Here is a 19,141-nt window from a genome sequence, read left to right on the forward strand (position 1 = left end):
TTTTAGATCCCAGATCTCCACGGATGAGACGATGGGTAGACCTCATGTCTAGACATGCAGGTTCATCTTCCATAAGTTTCAGGCATGTCTTCTTTCGATGGTTGTGTATGTAGCTCATTATGGTTGAATAATATCCATATGTTAGGATGGACTACTGTGGAGATCCAAAGCTTTTGCTACTTGAAGGCGAGCAATGGAGTGGCATAGTTAAAACAAAATCATATTTTTTTTTGAGTTTTACAATTTTTTTTGGTATTTTTCATGTATCCAAGACTAAGTATCGATTTTTATGTGCAGATATTAGACCCATTCGTTTAGTGAGTTCATCCTATCTTCATCATGTTGGATATCCACAACAGGCACATGTTGGAGTACAAGTTGTTGCAGGGGCACAAGAGAGTCAAGTGTGATGCATGAAGGTTCTACCACATGGAGGGGAAAGGAAGTGTTCCCCTTAGAAGCTTGTAATACTATGAACGTTGAAAGGAACACAAGAGTGGAATGATACCACAGGCTAAAATGCAGAAAAGCCCACAAGTTAAAGGGATGAGTTAATCCAACAACATGCATTCAACCAGATTCATACAAATGCATACAAAGTAGTTCATAAGCATATGCGTAAGTTAAATACAATACATTACCAATGCAACAAGAATAGTCTTACTACGTTAACAACATATGCATGAAATCATGTTGGCCCTGATTTTATTATTATAAGTGAAAGCTCCATCCATACATACGCCATTAACGACCACTAACCCCAATAGTGGAACATTATAGTCAAGAACACCTGCTCCTCCAAAGAAGTATACTCGCTCTATGCTATGGAGAAGCCAAGGCTCTTCACAATAGTCCCAAGACTTCTCTAAGCCTAAGCCTAGCCAAAAGCTTGGCTCCCAAAATCATGTTCTATGAGTTATGAGTTTCTATTTATAACAAAGGGTGGGGTGACCCTTAACATTCCCCTTTGTGACTCTTTAAATTCCCTCATGAATCTTCAAATTCTTCAATAAATGGCACATTACATTACATGATGAATTTTCATATTACAATATTAACACTTGGAATTTGACTTACACCATATTTAAAAATAATATTACATTTTCCACATGTACCCATATAGGACAAAATAGGCTAGAGATAGCCTAACAAGACACAACACTATGATTCTAGAGTTTGGAGAAAGTTCAGCCGAGTAATATCCACTTTCTGCTTCTGGGTCACATATCGATGCCAAGCTTGGTAATGTGTGATGGTGTCCCAAAACTGTTTGATGGTGTCTTTCTAGAAGCAGACTCATGTCTCCATGGCATCCGGGTATATGGTCCCTAAACCTATATCTAACTCATTCTGAAGCATGAGCAGCATGGTGTTGATCTTAATAGGACCACCGATGTACTTCTTCATGTTGTGTGCATTCACATCAAGGTCTTCCCTGGTGGAATCTCATCTTAGATTCTCTAATTACTCATCAATCTTTAGCTAAACTTGGGTCTTGGGTTTAGCATTAGTGAGGGAACCGATTGAGGGGAACTGGTTCTTTGTCACCATCACATCCAAACTATTGTACAACCACACATATGAGGCATGTATGTTTCCAATGAATGGAGCAAGTTGCTCATAGTTTTGGCTCAACATTCAGACCTTCCCTTTCTCCAGCTCTACTCATGGCTTCATCTTATTCTCTAAGTCAAGTGGGGCCCCTTTATACTGCATTGTCCACTCTTGTACATGGGCAAGAGAGGCATGTATGTTCTTTAGATTTTTAGCAAACTCTTTTCTCCACTGTTGTAGGCCATGCACACAGACAAGTGCTTTATGCATGGTGAAAAATCTATCATAGAGCTTCTACATGGTATCACCAAGTGATGATACTTCACCAAGTACCGTTGTCTTCATCTCCCATAATGCGGAAACTAAATTTGGCACTAATGGTTGGAGTTGTTCTGCCTCTTCCCTAGTAGCCTGCAAGTTCTTTGTCAGTTATTCATTCTCAGCCATCATGTACTAAAAATTTGAGCTTGCTGCTCCTACATTAGGCCAAGCTAACTTGGGCAATGGAAATTTGATGCTTCTTGGTGACTGACACTATCACCCTTTCTTTAATGAATGAAATTCATGTTTGATCATCCAGAAAGTACTTCCTCCACGCTCGTACAATCCTCTTCTAGAAATCATCAAATGACAAATTGTACACATCGATGACCAGATCATTATCAAGGAGAATAGTAGATCCTTGCTCACTCGAGGATGGTTCTGATACTGGAGGTGGTGGAGACTGAGGGTTGACCTGTGGTGCTCTCAACATCATGTCAGTCTCCTCATTCTATGTGTATTGTTCCAACTCCATGTCTGTCACTTCAATCAATTGATCAATCTACTAAGAAAGCTCTCTATCCTACATCTGTTTGCCATCTTCCTCAACTACTGGTTGTTTTGTCTCATCAACTTGTATCAATGTTGTTTTCTTTTTCATCGCACCTTTCCTTTGTTCTTCTTCTTGCTTCTACTTCTCTTTTATTTATCTTCTCATAAACTCATGTTATTCCTTTAGCTTCTTCTCTATCTGCTACAAATTTAGTTCTACATCCTGCAGACTCTACTTTCTTCTCTTCCTTCACTCTCTCTCTTCATCTGCTGCTCCCTCTTTCCTTCCACTGCCAAAGCTGATTTCTCCAAGATAGGATCCTCCTTCGCCTTGCAACCTTGCTCTCCCTCTAGGTTCTCAACAACCTTCTTATTTTCCTTCTCTTGCACTAGATTGTTGCCTTCCACCATTGTTGTTATTGCTTTCAGAACTCCTGTTGTCTACAGAGTATCTTTCCAAGATTTTTCTATACTGACCAGCTCATTAAGTATGGAGGCATTGTAGCACTACCTCCAAGGGTCCTCCTCTATCCAATGACATGTCCCTTGGATCCACAAAAGGTAAAATCACGTACAATAGTCCTTGCAAATATCATACGGATCATACGGATTCAAATACTTGGTGATGATCTCGAATTTCACTATGTCTTTAGCCTCAAGATATGCATATTCAAGTTCTTAATCTCATATAATCCAATCCACAAAGGAAGAGCAGGCCATGGTGCCTTCTTCTTCATATGCAGCCCTATTGAAAACCCTGTAGCGAGGTGGTATGATACTACTTTCATGATCAGTTTTTCAATGGAATACCTTGGTAGAACATGTAGAGGCTTCTCTCTGCTAAACACTTTGATGAAGGTGCCACGTAGTGAGGTATACAAATCTATGATGTTTACTATCACTTCCATTTCTTCTTCGGACATGCAAGGTGGATCTTGGTCAAATATAATCTTGTGTAATGGGATGATAAGATGGTCAGTTAGCCTTTCCATCACTCCTCAATAGCTTCAATTGGAAAGAAAACTACAATAGATTTTAACGATATTTTCTTTTCGTGTCCATGTCTAGCTTATGCCAGGGAACGACTCCTAGGTAGAGATTGCATTCAGTAAGTATGTGTACATGTAAAACATTGCTTGCTCATTCTTGGGAAGATTTTGAGCCTTGGCCACATGGGACTTCAACTTATGATCTAACATATCTGACCAGTTTAATGGCCTCCCATCATCAACCAATTGGTCCAATAAGACTATCCACTCTTCAAGAAAGGTTTATATGTTCTCTTGACCATATATTCTGCAAGAAAAGATGATCAAGAACTGGTAAGACTTCCTAAGGGACTTCATCTTGTAAACATGGGTGGATGTCTATCTAAACTTTGACTACTCTTTTAGGCAATGCTTGTCAATGTATCTAGCATTCACGTAGCTAGGGTCGCATAGAAAAGTCAGTCCATGCACTTGACCAACTCAGGAAAGTGATACATTTGCTGAAAGTTCTCTTCCCTAAAGGTGGCATGCTCTCTCCCACTGGCACTACTCAATTTTATATTATTCTCATCTGTATATGAGACAATCTAGCTGATGATGCCTACACATGGGAAGGTAGGATATCGGAATGCAACCTTATATAACCCTGACCTAATGAACAACTAAGTATCTGCATATACTAGTAGATCAACCGATATCTTCTCAACTGCTTCCCAAGTTCTACTCTTAGCAGTTTCATTTGACGTAGCTCTCTTGGATTCCATGGTAACTGTAACTGCTAGAGAGATACTCAACAACTAATGTACTTGTGAGACAAAGAGGACACTCATGGAAAGAAAATGTTAGGTAAAAGAAAAACAACTTCAAGACAAGATCAAGCAGCAATTCAAGCTCATGATTGGAAGGATCCCATAGTTTTGATTGATAGAGGGGACTGACAAGCCGTGGAAACTACGCATTGCATAGTCCTAATAGCCAGTGTGGAAGATTGATTACTAAAATTGAGCACTGCAGAGTTAAGTCTGAGCCAAGGTCTGGTAGAGACTTTGCATTGCGCAGCCTCAGTGGCCAATCTGGGAGACTGGATCCTGGAACTACATAGTTCACAGTTGGAGCCAGCCTAGCCTAGGCTCTGCGCGATTCTAGAAGCCAAGCTGGAGGGTTGAGTCTCTAGATTGCGGAGATCTAGCTGTGCATAGTGAGATTCAGGAAAGAGGGCCCAGATCTCCTCAAGGGGAGTGTGAAAATTAATTAGATCTAAAATATGGTTTGATGCTAAGTGTAGATGTAAAAAAGTATTGATACATGCGTGTGAAACAAGTGCAACAATTGATTAAACTGAAGGAAAATGATGCATGTGAAGAGAGTCGCCACAACAGCGACCGTTGGTGCAAAAATGAGAAATCCCATGCAACACTTGGGAAAGGCAATCTATAACTTGAAACAACACTTCTACAAACTAAAACAATTTAAAACACCAGCAGTTGTGTAAAGAAATAAATGAAACAACACTCTCACAAGCTAAACAACAAAAAGCAACAGAAAAAGTGGCAAAATATGATAAAAAAAAAACTCACCTGGAAAAGCGATGATGATCACACCGAAGGCTCCTTGATCTCCTCAAGAATGCTAGAGCTCTAATATCGAGTGTGAAAATGAGCTCTAGATGCGTCGATTAAATAGATTTGGTGAAGTTAGGGTTTATGATGTGCATGCCTAAAATCTACGAAAAAGTGGCACTTGGTAGAAGTTTCTAAAAATGGCGCAAGTTCCTCCTTCGAGTTACTAAATATATATGCCTGTTTTTTAGGGATTTTTTTTGGGGGGGGGGAACTGCCATGCATTTCCCTGGAAGATTGTGTAGTTATAGGAAGGACTGGGCAACTCTTTGGCTCATGCACTACACAGTTTATGATCACATTGGGTTTTGCGCAAATTCTGGGCTCAGTACTATGTTCCCCCTCCATGACTGTGCATTTCTAGATCTGAAGGCTCATTGTCAGTGAGGACTATGCAATTCCCAACAACAAGGCCAATTTCCCTCAATAATTGTGCAGTTCTCTGAGGCAAGCCCAAAACTATTAAGGGACCAAGTCACAAGATCCACTTGTGGGTTAGAAAATCAACTAAGAGAGAAAACACAAGCCAAGATGAAAATAATAAGGCTGAGTTGAAGCACAAGTACCTGGATCAGTGCAAAACAAGCTACTGTAGTTTGGAAGGAAGGCTCCAAAATTGAAGTATTGGAAAAAAATTGGAGGGTTGTTGTAGCCGCTACAACATTGGTGACACCCTAGTATAACTATATCTCTTTATATGGATCTTGTATCATGCAAAGCGATTTGTTGTAACAGTTACAACCACCCTCCAAAATTTTTCCTTCACTTTGTTTTGGAGCCTCCTCCTCAAAATATTAGCAACTTGTCTTGCACTACTCATGTACTTGTGTTTCATTCAAGTTTATCTTTAACTTTATAGCATGTGTTCGCTTACTTTGTTTGCTGACTAACCACAAGTTGAACCCATCACTTGGTTTACATATAGTTTTTACATTGTCTTGGAAAATTGTGGAGTCCTAGAGGGCAGCCTGCCTTGCTCTCAGGAATTGTGCAGAGCAATCCAGCAGCCTGCCTCACTCTCAAGAATTGCGTAGAGAAACTCATCATTCTTCCTTACTCTCCAAAATTGTGTAGAACATCCCGACAATGAGCCTCGGATCGGAAATTGCATATACCAAGCTGACAACTTGTCTTCAGCTAGGAAATTTCACATAGCATGAGAGGCAACCAGAGCCACTCAACCCAGGAATTACGCAGAAGCATTCCATCAGCTATTGTCTTATGCATGTGTCAGTAAGTTTCCTAGTTCCCTCTAGAAATACACATTTTCTCCATGCATGCATGGCAGCCTTTCCCGAAAAAGAAAAATTAATAAGAAAAAAAGCGTCCCTAAAAAATAGGGATCTATTTTAGCACTGGGAGTTACACTCAAGTCATTTTTAGAAACTTCCTGCCACTTGTCGATTTTTCCTAGATTTTTAGCATGCATGCCATAAACCATGAATCTACCAAATATATTTAATGGATGCCCCAGAGCTCGTTCTACACATTCAATCTTAGATCTCTAGCATTCCCAAGGCATCTAGGAACCTTCGGCACAGTTAGCGCAACTTTTCTAGCTAAGTTTTTCTTTTCAAGTCTTTTGCTGCTTTTTCTGTCACTTTTGTTTCTTTGGCTTGTGTGAGTGTTGGTTTGCATGTTTTGTTGAACAAAAGCTATATTTTTAGTTTTTTTTTTTTAACTTGTAGAATTGTTGTTTCAATTTTTTCCTTGTCTTTCTTCAGCGTCACATGTGTAACGTTTTTTCACCTACGATCATTGTTGCGATGACTCTCCCCACCAACTTCATTATTCGTCTGTTTAACTAATTCCTGCATTGATTTTGATTGCATGCATGATCATGTTGGCATTATGATGCATGTGTTGTACTTGATGGCAACCCTCTCATAGAAGAACATCTCACTTACATATAACTAGATCAATCTACAGATGTGACTAAATGCATGGGATGCAGGACAGCTCAAAGGAATAAGAAGATCAAGTTCTAAGTGTGACAAGTTAGCTTTGCCATCAAGTCCAAAGGGGGATATTGTTGGCATTATGAGACAAGTGTTGTCCTTGATGGCAAATCACATTGATGACAAATCATAGTGCAGAAGGATAGCAGCAAGGAATTGATGATCAGACTATAAGTATGAAGAGAAAATATATATAAGCAGGTTCACTATATACCAAGTAGGGTATACACGCAGGTTCACTATATACCAAGTCACATATACGCAGGTTAGCTATATACCAATTAGGGTATACACGTAGTTTCATGCACAAAAAAGCGCGTACATGTCGGAAAGCTTACTTTTGGTCCATGGTAGTTAGTCCTCGGTATTTGAACCTATGATTTTGGACCATGGTATCTCGACAAGTGTGTTGATCCCAAGTATTGGGCTCTTGGTATTGATTTATTATGGTTTTGGACCGTGGTATTGAGTAAGGCCTAAGACTATAAAAGGAGAAGAAGATCATTAGGCAAGAGAATCCGAAGAGTCTTGAATATCTGAGGAAGTATGAGATCTAGTATGCAGGTTATGGGTTGATGATGCATTGCTTGTTCTGAGCTAAGGAGGGATCTCACCGGTGGATGGAGAACAAGATCTAAGGATAGATCGGGATCAAATGGTTTGAAATGAACTATCTCTATATGATTGATTATGTTTATTCTAGATCTGTATACTGATGCATGCAATGATCTGAATTGGGTATAACTTAAGTTTGTAATCGCTGCAAGTCATGAGTGAATATTTATATATCTTTACGCGGATTGGCTTTGGTGTAAGCGCGTATGTACGCAGGTTGAGTTCATTGTAGTAGCGTATACCTTTTGAGCTATGATATTTGAAGTTACAGGTGGTTCTGGTTGTTAAAGGGTTCTGATGACAGTTTAAAAGGTGTCAATATTCTGCATATCTTGTTTGGCTGATTGTGTTTAGCTTCAATATTGATGGATGAGAACTAATATTGGATTAAGATCATAATGACTCATATTTATGATATCTGATGGACTAGATCTGGGTGCTAACGCATATATTATCCTTGTATATGTCATGATCTGGTTATGTTTGAAGTCAGGAAGTGCAGCAGAGTTATGAATAAGTGATTAATGACATATACGCTCGTTCATCTTGATGAAGTTACGTATACACGCAGGTTCGGCACTTCCAAGTAGCGTATGCACTCTGATGCATGATTTTGATGGTACAGTTGGTTCTGATTGTTATTGTAGAGTTCTGCTCTGTGACTGTGTTGTTGACAGGGTTTCAGTGTTTCAGTGATTCAGAGATTGATGATGCTAGTATTGATTGTTTTGTGCTTCAATGATATTTATGGGTGCAGTATGAAAATTGGATGAAATGTGGCCTCTCAGATTATGATGTTGTGCTTCAGTGTATCCAGTCTGAAAATTGATGAAACGTGGTACCTGGAGGAGAGAAGATTGTAGGCCAGCGCCTATGTACTAGTATCTTAGCTGGTACAAGAGCAAAGGGGGTTGGAGCTCCCTTCCAAGAGAGTCTGGAGAATGAGAGAAGGTTGTAGCCTTCTGCAGGTTGTAGCCTGCGTGCTGGTAAAGGACTGCACTAGTACATTGTAAAAGAAGTTTCTTAATAAAGGAAGATAGAAACGAATTGCAGCAGGTGGTTTTCACCCACATTGGGTTTCCACCTTATATCATGGTGTTCATGTGTGCTTCTTGTGTGTGATGATCTGTTCTGTTTTTACTGCTCAGATGGTTAATGAAGTTCTGATGCACTAACTAAAGATCAACATTTAATGGATTAACTGAATCACAAGTATTTTGGATATACGCTAGTTGCTTTAGAGAAAGCTGCGTATACACGCGGGTTCCCTTGAATGAAGTAGCGTATATGTATCTAAGTATGGAAATGTAAAAAGCTTTATTGATCTGATAATACTGATTCACCCCTCCCTCTCAGTATTATTTCCAACAATTGGTATCAAAGTAGGTCCTTTGGGAGAAGCTTGATCGCTTGAAGGAGATCCGTGGAACTATGGGAAAGAAGCTTAAGAAGAAAGCACCTAAGAAGAAGAAGACATATCAGAATAACTATGACAGTGGGAGAATCGATTGGGGATTAGGAATAAGAAGCTCTTCAGATTCAGAATCATATTCAGAATCATTTCAGAATGAAGATGAACTATCAGGTATGAATTTGATATCCTCTGATGCTCCAGCTATCTATCCATTTGGAAAAGATGAAAGTGATAGTGAAACAACTGAATTTGCTCTTATGGGTGAACAAGAAAGATATAAAATAGAGTCAGAATTTAAAATTCTGACAAACAAAATTAGAACTCAAGAAAAACTTTTGAGCATAAAGGATGGTGCCTTCAAAGAAGCTGCTACTCATCTAAAGACTCAACGAGAGCTATTCAAGGACAAATATCAAAAGTTGCAGGATGAAGTAACATCTCTAAGAAATGAAGTCATTGAAAATAATAAAACAATCAAGGAGCTCAGAGATCGATCCAGATATTATGAAAGTCTTGAATCTACGACCCTCTCGCTAAAGGAAGAACTTGAAGAAACAAAGAAGAAGAATAAAGATCTACTCCAAGCTATTGAAAAACAAGAAAACGAAGTTATCAGCTTAAAATCTCAGCTGGAATGTGGCTTCAGAATTCGTCAAATGTAGTAGGATGTGAATGAAGAACAAGAAAAGGAGATTCTCAAACTGAGGCATCAGTTGGAAGAAGGAAGGAAAGCTGAAGAAGACATGAAGAAGCAATGTCTAGAAAAGGAAGAACAACTTCAGGTTGAGGTAAATATCTTGAAAGGTAAATTAGAAGAAAAGGATAAACTGTTGCGATTTCAAGATAGTACTAAAGCCTTGGATGATATTCTTAGTAGTCAAAGGTCTCCTGCTATCAAGATTGGCCTTGGTTTTCATGAATCTGTTGAAGGTGAATCTAGTTCACAAGGTGAGGCAAGGAACTCTAAAGAGAAATCCAAAATGATCAACAAGGAGATGAGAGGTCAACCTCATCAACAATCAAGGAAAGAGATTCTTCAAAGAAAATGTCTTACTCCTAACTATGGTCGACGATTTACTTAGATAATATTGAATGTTATGAATGTCATAACCTTGGACATATTGCAGCTAGATGCAGAAGAAGGATGGTTCAAGATCATCACACATAAATATCATCACATTCCAGGTACTTTAATGGATATTATTTCTCTTACAATATGTTTGGTCACAAAGCTGCTGATTGCTACAGGAGGAACATGAAACATGTAAGCTGTTATGCGTGTAACAAGCTTGGACATATAGCAAAGGAATGCAGGAACAAGGGACAGACATCACACCAAAAGGAGAAAACATCATCACACTTGAAGATATGGAAGAAGAAGGAAGTACATTCAGAAAGATGTGGCACAACACAATGTACTCAGATACAGCACAGCACAGACATAACAGACTCAGAGGGAGCTGAGAGTATAAAACTTCAGTATCCTGAATCTCATACGCAAGTTCCATAAAGGGAAGTCGCGTATATATGCGAGTTAGACACTGCAAGTTGCGTATATGTCAGTCTGAGGAAAAGCAGTGGGGACATGCTCAGAAAAAGGATCTGATATGATTCAGTCCATTATTTGCTCTATTGGTTAATAGTTACAGTCTGTTGAGGATGTGTGGAAATGTTTTGAGACTTGTAAGATGTCTAGAAGTGTTTTGATCCTAACTAGATGATGATGATGTCTTGATGCTTATTGCTGATATATGCATGGTCAGATCTAACAGATGGCACATGTTGAGGGGGAGCATATGCCTTTAATAATTCATTGTTGGCATTATGGTTAATGGCCTTGGTGATGATGTTTATATGGCTAAATGATATATCTTGCTATGATGTGGTTGTGAGTTGTCAATGATAAAATCTCATATGATTCTTGGGGTTACATAGTAGATGTTCAGATCAGATTTATGGTTGATTCTTTGGTGATGCATATATGGTGCTTACATGGAGATCTTCATAAGGATAAGGAGAAGTACAAAGCTTGAATACACATCTTCCTCACTTGATGATGAGTCACTCATATGCTGCTGTCATCATATGCATAAAGATCATACAGTTATGATGTAGGCACTCATGTGGATAAGGATTGTTGCTGTTGATCATATCAAGAAGTTTTGTCAAATGAGCTTGAGCTCAAGATACATAGTGCTGATACATGGATAACTACTCAAAGTTTCCTTGTTGGAGACATGATGATGAGTTCTTATCTATATGATGATAGGTTGATACTTACATATGTTGATTGTTGCAGATGTTCCCAAGTAATGATACTTGGATCATGAAGAGCTTGATGTTGATGAAATGGCTATGGCGGTTTCACATATGATATAATGTGAATGATTTCATGATGATGTTTTAAAGGATAAGTTGACATCTATGTTCAGACATATCTTGTTCCAGGACATTTACAGGTTGCTGATATGGAAATGGTTGTACACGAGTTTCATAAGGACTATCCGCGTATATACGCTTGTTTAGGTGGATACAGTCGCATATATGATAATTTGAAGGAAATCAGTGGGTCAAACTCAGAATGAGAAGATTTTGATATGGGTCTGACAGAGACCATCTGGCACAGGTTCAGGGGGAGCAGATAATCTTCCAATGATGCATTGTTGGCATTATCTTAGAAGCTTTTGGTTCTAGTTCACAGTTGTTGTTGGTTTCAGGTGAAACAAAGGCAGAGGGAGAACAAAAGGATCTCTTGGTTGCTGATCTAAATGGTGATTGAGAGATGCTGGTGATATCAGTTATTGGTGACTTTCATAAAGTCTTGCTCTAGATATTTCGGTCATATATCTCTTTTGTGATATCTCTTTCATGGTGTCAAGGTCATGTAACGACCTATATTGGTTTCCCCACTATGCCTGGGATAAAGATGTAATGTTCTTGCTTTATCATGTGTAAACTTTTGATGTATCCCCACTTGGTTGGGTGGATGAGTCAATTCCAGTATATCCCCACGTGGTTGGGAAATGGATGTATGTATTGAGTCTTTTGGTGATAGGAAGGTCTCTTATGATGTATAAGTCATGGTTCTTCTTGAAGAACATCTTTTTGCATATCTTTCCTTCAGTCAGGAAGAGCATGAACAACACACTTCAATAGTACAGAGACTTGGCATGTACTCAGGGGGAGCATGGACACATTGGTACACCTTGGCATATACAAAGGGGGAGCACATTTGGAGATTTCAGCAGGTACTCAGGGGGAGTATGGACAGCAGAATGTTTATCAAGGAAAGAGAATATCTTGGTCCACCCTTTGCCCTTGATGTCAAAGGGGGAGAGTGATTTGGTGTTGTTGCCATCAAGTCCAAAGGGGGAGATTGTTGGCATTATGATGCATGTGTTGTACTTGATGGCAACCCTCTCATAGAAGAACATCTCACTTACATATAACTAGATCAATCTACAGATGTGACTAAATGCATGGGATGCAGGACAGCTCAAAAAAATAAGAAGATCAAGTTCTAAGTGTGACAAGTTAGCTTTGCCATCAAGTCCAAAGGGGGAGATTGTTGGCATTATGAGACAAGTGTTGTCCTTGATGGCAAATCACACTGATGACAAATCATAGCGCAAAAGGATAGCAGCAAGGAATTGATGATCAGACTACAAGTATGAAGAGAAAATATATATACGCAGGTTCACTATATACCAAGTAGGGTATACACGCAGGTTCACTATATACCAAGTCGCGTATACACAGGTTCGCTATATACCAAGTAGGGTATACATGCAGTTTCATGCATAGAAAAGTTCTTACATGTCGGAAAGCTTACTTTTGGTCCGTGGTAGTTAGTCCTCAGTATTTGAACCTATGATTTTAGACCATGGTATCTCGACAAGTGTGTTGATCCCAAGTATTGGGCTCTTGGTATTGATTTATTATGGTTTTGGACTGTGGTATTGAGCAAGGCCTAAGACTATAAAAGGAGAAGAAGATCATTAGGCAAGATCATCCGAAAAGTCTTGAATATTTGAGGAAGTATGAGATCCAGTATGCAGGTTATGGGTTGATGATGCATTGCTTGATCTGAGCTAAGGAGGGATCTCACCGATGGATGGAGAAAAAGATCTAAGGATAGATCGGGATCAAATGGTTTGAAATGAACTATCTCTATATGATTGATTATGTTTATTCTAGATATGTATACTGACGCATGCAATGATCTGATCTGGGTATAACTTAAGTTTGTAATCGCTGCAAGTCATGATTGAATATTTATAGATCTGTACGCGGATTGGCTTTAGTGTAAGTGCGTATGTACGCAGGTTGAGTTCATTGTAGTAGCGTATACCTTTTGAGCTATGATATTTGAAGTTACAGGTGGTTCTGGTTGTTAAAGGGTTCTGATGACAGTTTAAAAGGTGTTAGTATTCTACATATCTTGTTTGGCTGATTTTGTTTAGCTTCAATATTGATGGATGAGAACTAATATTGGATCAGGATCATAATGACTCATATTTATGAGATCTGATGGACTAGATCTGGGTGCTAACGCATATATTATCCTTGTATATGTCATGATCTAGTTATGTCTGAAGTCAGGAAGTGCAGCAGAGTTATGAATAAGTGATTAATGACATATACGCTGGTTCATCTTGATGAAGTTGCGTATACACACAGGTTCTGCACTTCCAAGTAGCGTATGCACTCTGATGCATGATTTTGATGGTACAGTTGGTTCTGATTGTTATTGCAGAGTTCTGCTCTGTGACTGTGTTGTTGACAGGGTTTCAGTGTTTCAGTGATTCAGAGATTGATGATGCTAGTATTGATTGTTTTGTGCTTCAATGATATTTATGGGTCCAGTATGAAAATTGGATGAAACGTGGCCTTTCAGATTATGATGTTGTGCTTCAGTGTATCCAGTCTGAAAATTGATGAAACGTGGTACCTGGAGGAGAGAAGATTGTAGGCCGGCGCCTACGTACTAGTATCTTAGCCAGTACAAGAGCAAAGGGGGTTGAAGCTCCCTTCCAGGAGAGTCTGGAGAATGAGAGAAGGTTGTAGCCTTCTGCAGGTTGTAGCCTGCGTATTGGTAAAGGACTGCATGAGTACATTGTAAAAGAAGTTTCTTAATAAAGGAAGATAGAAACGAATTGCAGCAGGTAGTTTTTACCCACATTGGGTTTCCACCTTATATCATGGTGTTCATGTGTGCTTCTTGTGTGTGATGATCTGTTCTGTTTTTACTGCTCATATGGTTAATGAAGTTCTGATGCACTAACTAAAGATCAACATTTAATGGATTAACCGAATCACAAGTATTTTGGATATACGCTAGTTTCTTTAGACACAGTTGTGTATACATGCGGGTTCCCTCGAATGAAGTAGCGTATATGTATCTAAGTATGGAAATGTAAAAAGTTTTATTGATCTGATAATACTAATTCAACCCCCCCCCCGCCCCCCTCTCAGTATTATTTCCAACAGATCATTCACTCCTATCTACACCATGCTTCACTCATGAATTCATATCTACTCATTTTCAAGCTGCCCTTGGGCAGATCTGGGTTTCCTTGGCTTAGATCTATATTTTCCCAACATGCACTGTGCATTCCTGGATCTCAAGGCTCTACCTTGGCTCTAGAAATTGCATATAAGTTTCCTGTCACTAGCCTCCAACTGTGCTCTGCGTAGTTCTGGGAGACAGTTTCAAGTCTTGCCCATTGGGATTGCGCAATGCACAGTCCCAGCCAACAATCAAGCTAGACTAAATTGCGCATTGCACATTTCCAGTCCACAGCTAGTCTCACTAGACTGCACTTAGCATAGTTCCAGTCACCAACACATCTCATTGGTATCTGAGACTACACAATGTGTAGTTCTAGCTGACAGTCCCACAGCTTTGAGAGTCACTATTATGCAATCTTGCCCAACAATCACCCAAATTGTTGCATGATCGATCCTTGAAGTGCTTTGTGTTTTAAAGCTGACATTTTCTTGCCATGAGTGTCTACTCTATCTCCAAGTACATCAGTTGTTGAGAAGTCTCTTAAAAGTACACACATCATGGTTTCCAAGAGAGTTGGATCAAAGAACACTGTAGAGAGCAGCACTAGATACATGGTTGATCAGGTGCTAATGAACTTTCCCATCCATGAAGACACACGATTTTTCGTAGAGAAGGACATGAAGATCACATGGCAAGAAATAAAGGACATATTTGCAAGCAATTTCAAGGAAGACCTAGAAGATCGACAAGTCTATGTCAACATTCACAAGTCAGGCTTGTACAGGGTTGCATGTAGGTGTCCCACCTTCCCGTGTGCATATATCATTCATTGGGTTGTCTCACATACCGATCTTGAGTTGATGAAATTGAGAAATACCAGTGGGACATAGTATTCCACCTTTAGGATGGAAAACTACCATCATATGTATCACTTGCTACAGCCAATGAACTACATGGATGCATTGTTCTTCACTCCCAACAACAATTGAAACACAAGAGATATCATGAAGCATTGGGTAAAAGAGCCATCGAAGTTTAGGATGACACTGAACCAGGTCTAAAAGATGAAGTCACTCAGGAAGGCTTACCAACTCCTCATCATATTCGCATGTCACTTGTATGGTCAAGAGAGCGTGGAGACCTTCCCGTAGAATTGGGTGGTTATGTTAGATTAGTTGGAAAATCAAGGAAGGCCTTTCAACTGCTTAGACAGGTTGTCTCTTTAGCTGAAAGTGCATGTGTCTAATGCTTGACATCTGCCTAAGGATAGACAAGCAAGATCCTTTATGTGTGCATACTTGCTCGATGCAATTTGTGCCCAACAGTGTTTCCCTAGCATGGGTTGGACATGGTGTTGGGACAAGGTCCCCTGCGGTCAATTTTGGGGCAAAATCCCAAGTTTTGGAGCAAAAAACCCAAGTTTTGTTGTAAAGAACATAAAGTCTCTGTAAAATGTGGTCACGGAGCACATATATGGTAAAGTGTCATAAAGGGTTTTACCCTTCTATTATGTAAGTTGTGTCAGCTTGTATAGACCTACCCATGTTCCACGGACCATGGGATTGTATAAAAAGGAGAGTCTTAGAAAGTCTAAGGCATATAGTAACGAAGAATGGAGATGTAATTGGTCATTAGCAAAGAAGTCTTAGAGTAGAAGAGAGGCTCTCCAGCTGTGTGTGCAGAGGCCTAGAGTAGAGTTCATAGCTAAGTACGTGGACCCCAGCAGTCGATTGCATAGGGAAGTCTTGAGTCTGTAAGAAGAATTGAAGTATCAATAAAGAGATTATTCTGGAAATATCTGTGTTTTGTCTATCTATTTCTGTTATGAATGTATGCACTTTTATGCCATGATGAATTATGGGTTTATGAGTTAATACTGTATTGATGTGATATTTTACATGATTTACATTTTCATATGAATGCAAGTAGTAATAACTTTTTACACGAAGAATATATGGTTGCATGTTAATGTTATCAAACACCTAAGCCGATCTGGGTAGATACAGAACTAAGGGTAATTACAGAAACATGTAAGTGGTTTATTCACTTGTTTATGGTCCACAAAATATGGTCGTGAACGTTCATGGAGGTATAGGATATGATTAAGATAAGTTATATCGATAAGCCCTTGGGGCTTATCAATATGCGCGAAGGTAGGTTTAGGGCATAAAACAACATCACGCTCATCTCTAGGTGTGGAAACTTGGTTCCAACATCCCCCCATACTGCTTTAGGTGAGACTCCAGTCCGCACTCCACGAATTGATGTTGAAAGGGCCCATAGTGTAGGGATTTGTTTGGAAAACTTAACTCTGAACCTAGGTCAGGACCCTCTAAGCCAACAAATGGTTCTGTTGATGGGACCGGGATCTGCATAAAGAGATGTGCAAAGTTGCATCACTAGAATCCAACAAATAAAGAAATTAAGGAGTGTTTGGATAGAAATATCCATGAATTCACGGTGCAAGAAAACAAGAATCTGCAATTAACAAAATAAAAGTGTTTGGACAGGTATCTGTACACAGCGGTACACAAAATTTTCTTATGTTCCTTCCCAATCAGGCTATACAAGTGCGTCACTAAATTAGTAGATGGATAGGGAAGGTGCAGGCTTGACGGTCCAATAGTGTAGTGCGAAGATTAGAAGCCTCTGAAGATAAGATCATGTGCGTTGTCGATCGCTAGCTTGATTGTGTCATCGGAGGGTTTGTGACATAATTCGTGGTCGATACCTCGATCAGCTAGAGCAAAGAAGAGTAGCACTTCTTCAAGGGACCGCAAGGTAAGTATTTAAGATCTTTGAATACTTAGATTAAAATTCTCTTGTGTGAAAAGAAGGTTATGCAATTGCCTTGATGTTTGGAGCTACATGAAGTGGAAAGTTATCCAGGGACAGAAGGAGAACAACACCTAAATATAGCCCGTTGATCGAGCCTCCTCTGAGTGACAATGAAGGAGCAACACAGGCTTCACCATAGAGTTCTATCCAATGAATAAGGCAAGGGTTCCCACAAATACCCCATCTGCCCACACCACCTCCATCTTCACCTCCACAGCATACCCCTTCGCCCACACCACCACTACCTCCACCACTGTTCAATATGGTGAATGCAGTAAAGTTGCCCGTTTTCAAGGGCTTGGGAAATTAGGACCCAAACTAGTTTTTCTTTGTTGCGAAGGCCGTATGGATAGCCCAAAATATTACAGATGATCAGATGAAGAAAGAAATGTTGGTTACTGCTTTACAGGATCGTGTGCTAACATGGTACATTAAGTACTACACTGATAACCTGAAAGCTACATTGGCAAACATTCAGACTGCATTGAATAAAGAATTAAGTAGACCCAAGTCTAAAGCACAATCAATTATGGGATTCAAGGAAATCATGATGAAGCCTAGCGAGACACACTAGGAGCTGGATCAGAGATTAAAATGAAAGATCCGCGAAGCTAACATGAATCTTACATATGGGAAGCACCTTGAATGGTTTGTGGCTTCACTCTTGGCTCATTTAAGGGTTGCTTTATCACAAAAAATATTGGGACCTAGGTGAAAGCCCTGGAGATTGTGATGGGACTGCATGAGACACTGATTTAAGATGCTTCTTTGGGAGTTTAGTAGATTCACATTGAGTTGCTGAATCTTTGCCTGGAATTCAAAAGTCTAAAGAAGGATAAAGCGGCTCGGCCAGAGGTGCGAGAAGAAGTTTGGTGTCCAAAATGTAAGAGCCAGGGGCATGATAAATATCACTATCCTCTTCGTGAATTACGTTGTAGGAGGAGGGTCAATGCCTCTGAGGCTAGAAGGTTAGGCAAGGCCAAGTATGGGGCCCATGCTATGGTGTGCTATATGTCAAGTAGCTAGAAAACATGTGACAAATAATTGTCACTTGCTGTAGAAATTTGTATAGACACCGCAACAACTCTTCTACTACAAATCATTAGGTCACAATGAGCAGAATTGTCATAGTTATGAGTTAATTATGGAGAGAACACCCGCATATCGAATGTAAACAAAAACTCGGCCTTCGGATCAAGGTGTTGGCAGAGTGTGAGGAAGATATTAGTGGCGTGGATGAGGCCGAGGTGGAGGAGGAACTACGAGAGGTCGAGGACAAGTTATTTTCTACAATTTTGGAGGACCAGGACACTACGGACGAGAGTGTATGCACCCGATGCGCCTATCGTGAGAATACTGTACTCAGTTTAACCACACGACAGAAGATTTTCCTGTATTAATATCTAAGATGTGGGAAATTGGGACACAACCTCAGCAACCTACCTAGAACCTACAGATGATGAGGGTTGAACCCCACGAGGAGGATCCTAATGTGAATATTGTGCTACGTAGTGGAATGAGGACTAGTGAGGATAAGGGAAAGCAACCTGAAGAAAGTGAATGGATCTACAAAGCTCTAGAGAAGGAGATTGGCTTTGATCTAGAGCCCATGAAAGAAACCTTCATGGAAGCAAAGAAAAGCTTCACTGAGGCTTCTACCTTAGGAAGTCAGAATAAGCAGTCTGAAGAAATGGACCCATCCATGCTTATAACCTTTTTGGAGACCTGTATGAAGCTTCTACGTGATAGAAAGGCATGAAAGGATTACAAGAGTTGATAAATAAATGTGATGGTAAATAAAATGATCCTGAGGGATTGTGCATGGTCAG

The sequence above is a fragment of the Pinus tabuliformis genome, chromosome 9 (assembly GCF_031772625.1).
Source record: "Pinus tabuliformis cultivar Carrire ecotype Pingquan chromosome 9, CPIR1, whole genome shotgun sequence".
Taxonomy (NCBI): domain Eukaryota; kingdom Viridiplantae; phylum Streptophyta; class Pinopsida; order Pinales; family Pinaceae; genus Pinus; species Pinus tabuliformis.